The sequence below is a fragment of the Pinus tabuliformis genome, chromosome 7, assembly GCF_031772625.1.
Source record: "Pinus tabuliformis cultivar Carrire ecotype Pingquan chromosome 7, CPIR1, whole genome shotgun sequence".
NCBI lineage: Eukaryota > Viridiplantae > Streptophyta > Pinopsida > Pinales > Pinaceae > Pinus > Pinus tabuliformis.
The window spans coordinates 1,214,432,639-1,214,440,623 of NC_142293.1; positions in this window are offsets into that span (position 1 = coordinate 1,214,432,639).

The window sequence follows — 7,985 nt, forward strand, 5'->3', positions numbered from 1 at the left end:
TTTTAAATATTTAAAGGATTCACTTTCTTGCAATTGTATTCAATATTTGTAACAGTTTAGAAGATTGTTGCTTTGACTGGAATTTACTTTGCATGTCTGTTATGGACATAAATCTCAGAGCTGTAATGGTGTATAATATAAGCACTTGGCGACGTAACCCATGCTGCTAATCTTCGCTACAATATGTAATCACACGATAAAATCCAGTCCATTGGAACTCATAAAGTAAGTTACTTAATTCCCCTAATTCCACCTGTTTAACATTGCACAAACCCGTTCATCTTAATAGCAATGAGCTACACAAGATGATTTATATTAGAATAAATGTAACAATCAATAAAATCACATGCAATTACTTAAGTAGACCATCCCATAGGAAAAGAGTTGACAACAGGAATGGGTTCTAGTAATCCTAATTTCCACTCCATTCCTTGTTCTAACATATGTGCCTTAGGAAAGCACATGGAGTTCAATGCTTTAAAAAAAAAATCCTAAATTCACCACTTCAATTGCAACACCATATTACAATTTTGTTGTAATATTTTCTTCATTATCCATAGTACTGCAAACCATTTTGCTGACAAGATGATGCGCACATTTAATCTATTTAAAACAGTGCAGTTAGCAACCGCCCGACTGGAGCTTGGCCACTCTGAGTGAAGTAGAAGTGAGAACATTAACTTTAACCTGCCCTATCATGAATCTATACGAGCATATATGCGTGCGTTGGAAAACCAATATATATATAGGGAAGAATGGTAACAAACTTGAAGAAAAACAAGGAATATGAAGCCAACTTACCCTGATTCAAAAGCCGGCTACAGATGGGTAGGACCTGCATAAAGGGGCCTAATTTCTGGCGCTCAGCTAACAATTCTGTCAAGTACCAGCTGTTGTTGCTACTGCTACAGTGGCATGAGACATTCGGATCCAAGAAACCATGGATACCAAAACAAGAGAAGAATCAGTGGATTGAAAATGCAAGAATATTACAGTCTAAATAGAAAATGCTACTGCTCACATCAAAAATAGCACTGCCAATATAGAAACTGTTGTTGATCGCACCAAAACTAGAAAATTAGGATTTGTGAACTATGATCGAAAACCCTATTTCAAAACAATTTTATATAGGATGAATTCGTGAAAAGAGGGAGCCAGGGAGCCATATACACCATGAATCCATGAAAACAAGGAGCCATATACACGATGAATTTGGAATTCATGAAAATAGTGGGCTGAATCCGTGAAAACAGGGAGTCGCCCTCCATTTGAAAACAAATTAACCTCCGCCCTCCATTTCAAAACAAATATAACCTCCCAAGACCAAATCGACCCTCACAAACCACTCCCAAACCAGAAAAACCAAAGTGTAAATTAGAAATATGGTGATTTTAATCTCCCAAAACAGGGGCGAATATCAAAATTTGGCGATTTTAAGGGAATACGATTTCCCAAAACCAGTGAATTAGGCCAAATGAAGGTTCGGTTAGTTTATCCGCCCATTTTTTTTTATTTTGGGCTAAAATAAAAAAATTAATTATTTTTTAAATAAAATTGGGGCTAACTATATGAAAAGTGTTTTTAACAAAACATTTTCCCTCTTAAAATGGCAAAACCCTCAAATTTCGCCTTTGGGCTATAATTCGCCCCTAAAATTTACCATGGACAAAAGGGAGGTGAAAGGTCACAGGTTGCATGTGAGGAGGAAAATGAAAGAAAATAATGGAAAATGAAGAAAATAGACGCCTCATTCACAAAAAATGTTTATGAGGATTAGTTGGTAATCTTCTGTCAGTTCAATGTTGGAGCTCTCCCATTATTCTCTCTCTCTCTCTCTCTCTCATACTCTTGGATAGTTAGATATTTCTTGGAACAATATTGGAGGGTGTGGCACACTTGGATTCTTGGAGCAAGAAGGAAAATTAAGAGAAGGAAAGAACAAGAAGGCATCGACATAAACAACTACATCAGATTTTCTTGCAAGTACCGAGTTGCATGTATGATTTGTTCACTAGTTTTGGAATGCATGGCATATGCATGTGGTTTCTTGGTTGTGATTTGTCATTGGCATGGATGATTACCTGGATTGACAGTGGATTCCATAGCCTTGAAATTTCCTGGAGAGCCATGGTGATTGTGGGTTTACTTTCATTGTTTTGTTTTGGTTGGTTCTCATGTTTCCTTAGCTTGGGTTGAGTTATTAGTCCTCGAAGCCCTGGTTGAACAAACACTCTAGAACCCCTGTAATAGCTTGGGTTGAGTTAATAGTCCAGGAGCCCTGGTTGGACAAATGCTTTGGAAGCCCTTGGTGGGTTGGGTTACTAGTCCTAGAAGCCTTGGTTGGACAAACGCTCTGGAATCCCTATATAAGTTGTTGTGAGTTACTAGTTCTGGAAACCTTGGTTGGACAAACACTCTAGAAGCCTTGGAAGGCTTTGATGGAGACTAATGTAATGATTGTTTTGGTGATTTATGACCATGAGGTGGAACCAATGTTTAATGGTTTGAGGTGGATGGCCTCTAGGAGCCCTGGATGAGTTTTGATTGATGTGGTTTATGAGATCCCACATTCATGCTTGGAAAATGGCACGAGGGTGAATGGTTGAAGAGTGATTTGGCTCAGCCATTCTACGGTCATGTGGAACGTGGTAGTCCCATCTCTAATTGGTTCATTACATTCATTAATGAGAAATCCTTTCCCTTGATTTCAATGTGTAAAGGTACTGAAGTATTTATGGATTTGATGGTTGTCATGTTTATTTTATTTATGTTCCTATTATGTTGGTTATATGCACATTTTATGACAGTAGTTATGCGCGTGTTTCAACATGTTTTTACTTGTATGTGAATAGATAATGTGTCTACGACGTAATATATGATAATGTAACAAATGACGTGAGGGAACAATGATTCATAACAATTCTTAGATAAGAATGAGATCCCTCCTCTTAATTATGTTGTTTACACCTGTAGGTTACATGTAGATGATATGTTTAACGAAATGTGTGTCATGGCTAGTAGAGATCCAGTTAAGGTCTTGAACAAGTAATTTCTGTAGTACTTTCATTTCCATGTTACTTTATCGATTTGAAGAGATGGATTAGTTATGGGAAGTGTTCTCGGATCTGACCCTGAAAAAGTGGCTTAAATCTCGGGGTCGCTGGCACAACACTGATAATTTTGGTCCACAATCACTAGCAGGAAAGCTTGTGAGTGAATTTATGTTGTTGGTCACTCCCTTGCCCATAGCATGAGCGTGACTATGGCCCAAGAAACCTAAAACAACAGTGGGACCCAAGGACAGGCTGTCTACGTGGTTGCCTTGTCCTATGAGGGTTTTGTTGATGATGTTGGATGTCTGTATGGTTTGTTTTTGTTGGTTCCACTTCCTTAATGTGACTTGGGCGATCGAGTCATATCATAGTGGCCTCTTGTCACATGTTTACCCCGGTTGGCTAGTTGCTTGGGTAGATGTGGGAGGAGGGTGTTACAATGGATTTCCATATTGAGATAATCCTTGTCACAATGCAACATAAGGCCATGGTTTAACATGCTTTACCATGATGGATTTTCATATTGAAACAACATTTTTCACCATGTGACGTTGGACCATGGTTGACCATGGTTGATTCTCATATTAAGACAATCATTGTCACAATGTGACATTCGACCATGGTTCATCATGGTTGGCTATGATTGACAATTTTTGACCATGATTGATATTATAAACCCAAGGGATTGATATTATAAACCCAATGGAATAATAAACCCAAGGGATTAACACTAAAACCCTAAGGGATTATGAACCCAAGGGATTAATATTATAAACCCAAGGTATATAAATCTTAAGATAAATATTATAAACACTAAAACAAACATGGTTGACTATGGTTGATTTTCATATTGAGACAATCCTTGTCACAATGTGATGTTGGACCATGGTTGACCATGCTTAACCATGGTTTATTTTCATACCAAGATAATATTTGTCACAATACGACATTCAACCATGGTTTACCATGATTGACAATGGATGACCATGTTAGATTTTATAAAACATGGTTAAACATGGTTGACCAAGGTTGACCATGGTTAACCATGATTATCATATTATGACAATCTTTGTCATAATACAACATTGGACCATGGTTGAGACACTGATTGATTTTCATATTCAAACAACATTTGTCACAATGAGACATACTCTCATTTTTAATTTAAAATTTCACATATGTATATATAAAAGTATTCCCATCGCAATACCCAGAAGAGAAAGATAGAGAGAGGGAGGGAGAGAGAGAGAGGAGGTAATAAAACCATAATACCATCGTTTAATTACCCAAGGGATTACAAATGTAATGGAATAATATTAAACCCTAGGAATATGAACACTTAGATTAATAAAACCAAGGAATTGACATTATAAACCCAAGGGATAAAAAATATAAGCCCAAGGTACATAAACACTAAGATAAATATTATAAACCCTAAAATATACATGGTTGACCATGGTGGATTTCCATATTGATATAATCCTTGTCACAATGGAAAATTGGACCATGGTTGACCATGCTTTACCATGATTGATTTTCATATCGAGACAATATTTGTCACCATGCGATGTTGGACCATGGTTGACCATGGTTGATTTTCATATTGAGACAATCATTGTCACAATGCAACATTCGACCATGGTAGGCTATGATTGACCATGGTTGACCATGATTGATATTATAAACCCAAGGGAACAATAAACCCAAGGGATTGATATTATAAACCCAAGGGAATAATAAATCCAAGGGGATTAATACTAAAACCCCAAGGAATTATGAACCAAAGGGAATAATATTAAACCCAAGGGACTAATATTATAAACCCAAAATATAAACCCTAAGATAAATATTATAAACACTAAAAAAATCATGGTTGATTTTCATATTGAGACAATCCTTGTCATGATGCGATGTTGGACCATGGTTGATTTTCATATCAATACAATCTTTGTCACAATGTGATGTTCGACCATGGTTGACCATGGATGACCATGTTTGATTTTATAAAACATGGTTGAATATGGTTGAGCATGGTTAACCATGATTATCATATTATGATATTATTTCTCATAATGCAACATTATACCATGGTTGAGGCAATGATTGATTTTCATATTCACACAATCTTTGTCATAATGAGAAGTTGGACAATGGTTGACCATCATTAACCATGGTTGGCCACAGTTGATTTTATAAAACATGGTTGACCATGGTTGACCATGATTGAGCATGATTAACCATGGTTGACAATGGTTGATTTTCATATCCATAAAAACTTTGTCACAGTGCAACAATCGAACATGGTTGACCATGATTAACCATGGTTGATGACGGGTGACCATGTTTGACTAAGGATGACTATGAGTGAACAATATTGACTATCATTAACTATTATTGAAAATTGTTGACAATGATTGACCATGGTTGACCATGGGTGACTGTGTTTGACTAAGGATGGCTATGAGTGAACAATGTTGACTACCATTGAGTATGGTAACATATAGTTGATTAACATTGACCATGGTTGACTATTTATACATCGACTGCAAAGGTTGACTACAAAGTTTAAATATCTTTGTCCATGTCATCATGATAAACCCAAGGGATTGATATTATAAACCCAAGGGATAAATATTAAAACCCCAAGGGATTATGAACCCAAGGGAATAATATTAAACCCAAGGGATTATGAACCCAAGGGACTAATATTATAGACCCAAGGTATATAAATCCAAAGATAGATATTATAAACACTAAAATAAACATAGTTGACCATAGTTGATTTTCATATTCAAACAATCCTTGTCACAATGCGACATTGCACCATGGTTGACCATACTTAACCATGGTTGATTTTCATATACTAAAAACCCAAGGGATTATAAACCTAAGGGAATAATATTAAACCCTAGGAATATGAACCCTTAGACTAATAAACCCAAGGGATTGATATTATAAACCCAAGGGATAAAAATTATAACCCAAGGTATATAAACACTCATATAAATATTACAAACCTTAAAATAAACATGGTTAACCATGGTTGACCTTGGTGGATTTCCATATTGAGATAATCCTTGTCATAATGGAACATTAGATCATGGTTGAACATGATTTACCATGATTGATTTTCATATCGAGACAATCTTTGTCACCATGCGACGTTGGACCATGGTTGATATTCATATTGAGAAAATCATTGTCACAATGTGACAATTGACCATGGTTGGCTATGATTGGCCATGGTAAACTATGGTTGACCATGGTTGGCTATGATTGAACATAGTAAACCATGGTTGATTTTCATATTGAGACAATCTTTGTAACAATGCGACGTTGGACCATGGTTGACCATGCTTAACCACGATTGATTTTCATATCAGGACAATCTTTGTCACAATGCAACGTTCGACCATGGTTGACCATGATTGACCATGGATGACTGATGAGCCCCAAAAATGGGTATCTTATTGGGCTCATTTTGCCTATTTTTCTCCATTAATCCACCATTCTTCATAGTTTATGCATGCTTTTGAGTATATTTATGTTGATTGAACGAATGAGGATAGTCACTTGACCATGAAGACTAATACGTGTTTATTGTAGATTTTTGGAAAAATTTTGGACCAAGGTCAAGCATTTATGAGCCATTTGAGCGCCGAATGCAAGGGGACAAGGCTGAGGATTCGTAGGGAGGGTGCCTCCTTCACTAAATGGCCTCTTCCTCGAGTTCTCCACCGTCAGCTCGGAGTTCAGTAGCCCACCAACGTTGATTCCCAAGGGTAGCTGAGCAACTTTTATGAAGTGATTGAGTACTAGCAGTTTGGGCAGCCAACCCCTCGAATCAAAGAGGACTGTTGGAGGTCCTCGTGGTGCATAAATAGGAAGGCTTCTAGCCTTCGTAGGTTACTTTTTTTAACAGTTGTATTCTGCACTATAGTGTTGCTAGTTTCTCAGCTCATTTTGTAGCTTCTGTTGTACAGCTTCTTTTGTGACATGGTTATTTTTGAGTAGTGGAAAGCAGTTTCATTTGGCACTAGTTCTGATCTTCTTCTTAGGAGCCTGCAGCTCTTGGGGTTGGGCCCAACCCAGGTGCCAAGGCTCCCTTTGTGTACTGATATGTGTTGTTGATGTCTTTATCAAATAATTTCTGTTAGGTAGATTACAGTATTGTTTGGTTACCTAGGTCATTGTTGATGATTAAAAAGGCTTTTCATGTTCAGATTTGTCTGATAGGTTGATAACAGAGAATATATTTAGTAAAAAGGCTAACAAGCACTCTTGATCTCACCTCTCCCTCCATGGGACCATGAGCTGGGACCAAGGCGTCCTTGTCGCCACCAAAAACACTGTCTTTGCTTCGTCATGCAATTGTTAGTGTTAGATTCTCATTTGTGGAAGTTGATACCAATTGCAGTTACATGTTTAGGTCCATGATTGTTTAGTTTTCATAAGCTATTTCACATGATTTTTTTTCCAATAAACTTATGTTCATTTTCTTTGCTGATATTTAGCTCAGATTAGGTTAAAGTAGCTAGGTCTTTGGTTTTCCGAGTCTTTGTTTGAATAGTTTGGAAAACAACTTGCAGAGCACCTATGATACCTCTTTGCCTACCCATACTCCATCAATACCACCTGCTCTGTCCTCTAACTCTGATTCTTGCCTCCCATTTGCTACGTTCCCTCATTTTTACCTAATTTCCATATTTTTGTGCAACATTGCTCTACCCCTCCTTGAACAAATCCAACCATCCTTATCACTCACCCGCTTCGTTCGCCAGGCCCTTGACCCATCCACATCATCATCCAACCTTCATACCCACTTCTTCACCTTTCTTCCACCCTCAACCCTCCAAAAATCCCCTTTTGGAACATCCTGTAGAAACATCCTATAGAAGCCACAGAACATCCTGTAGAACCCTTGCAGACTTC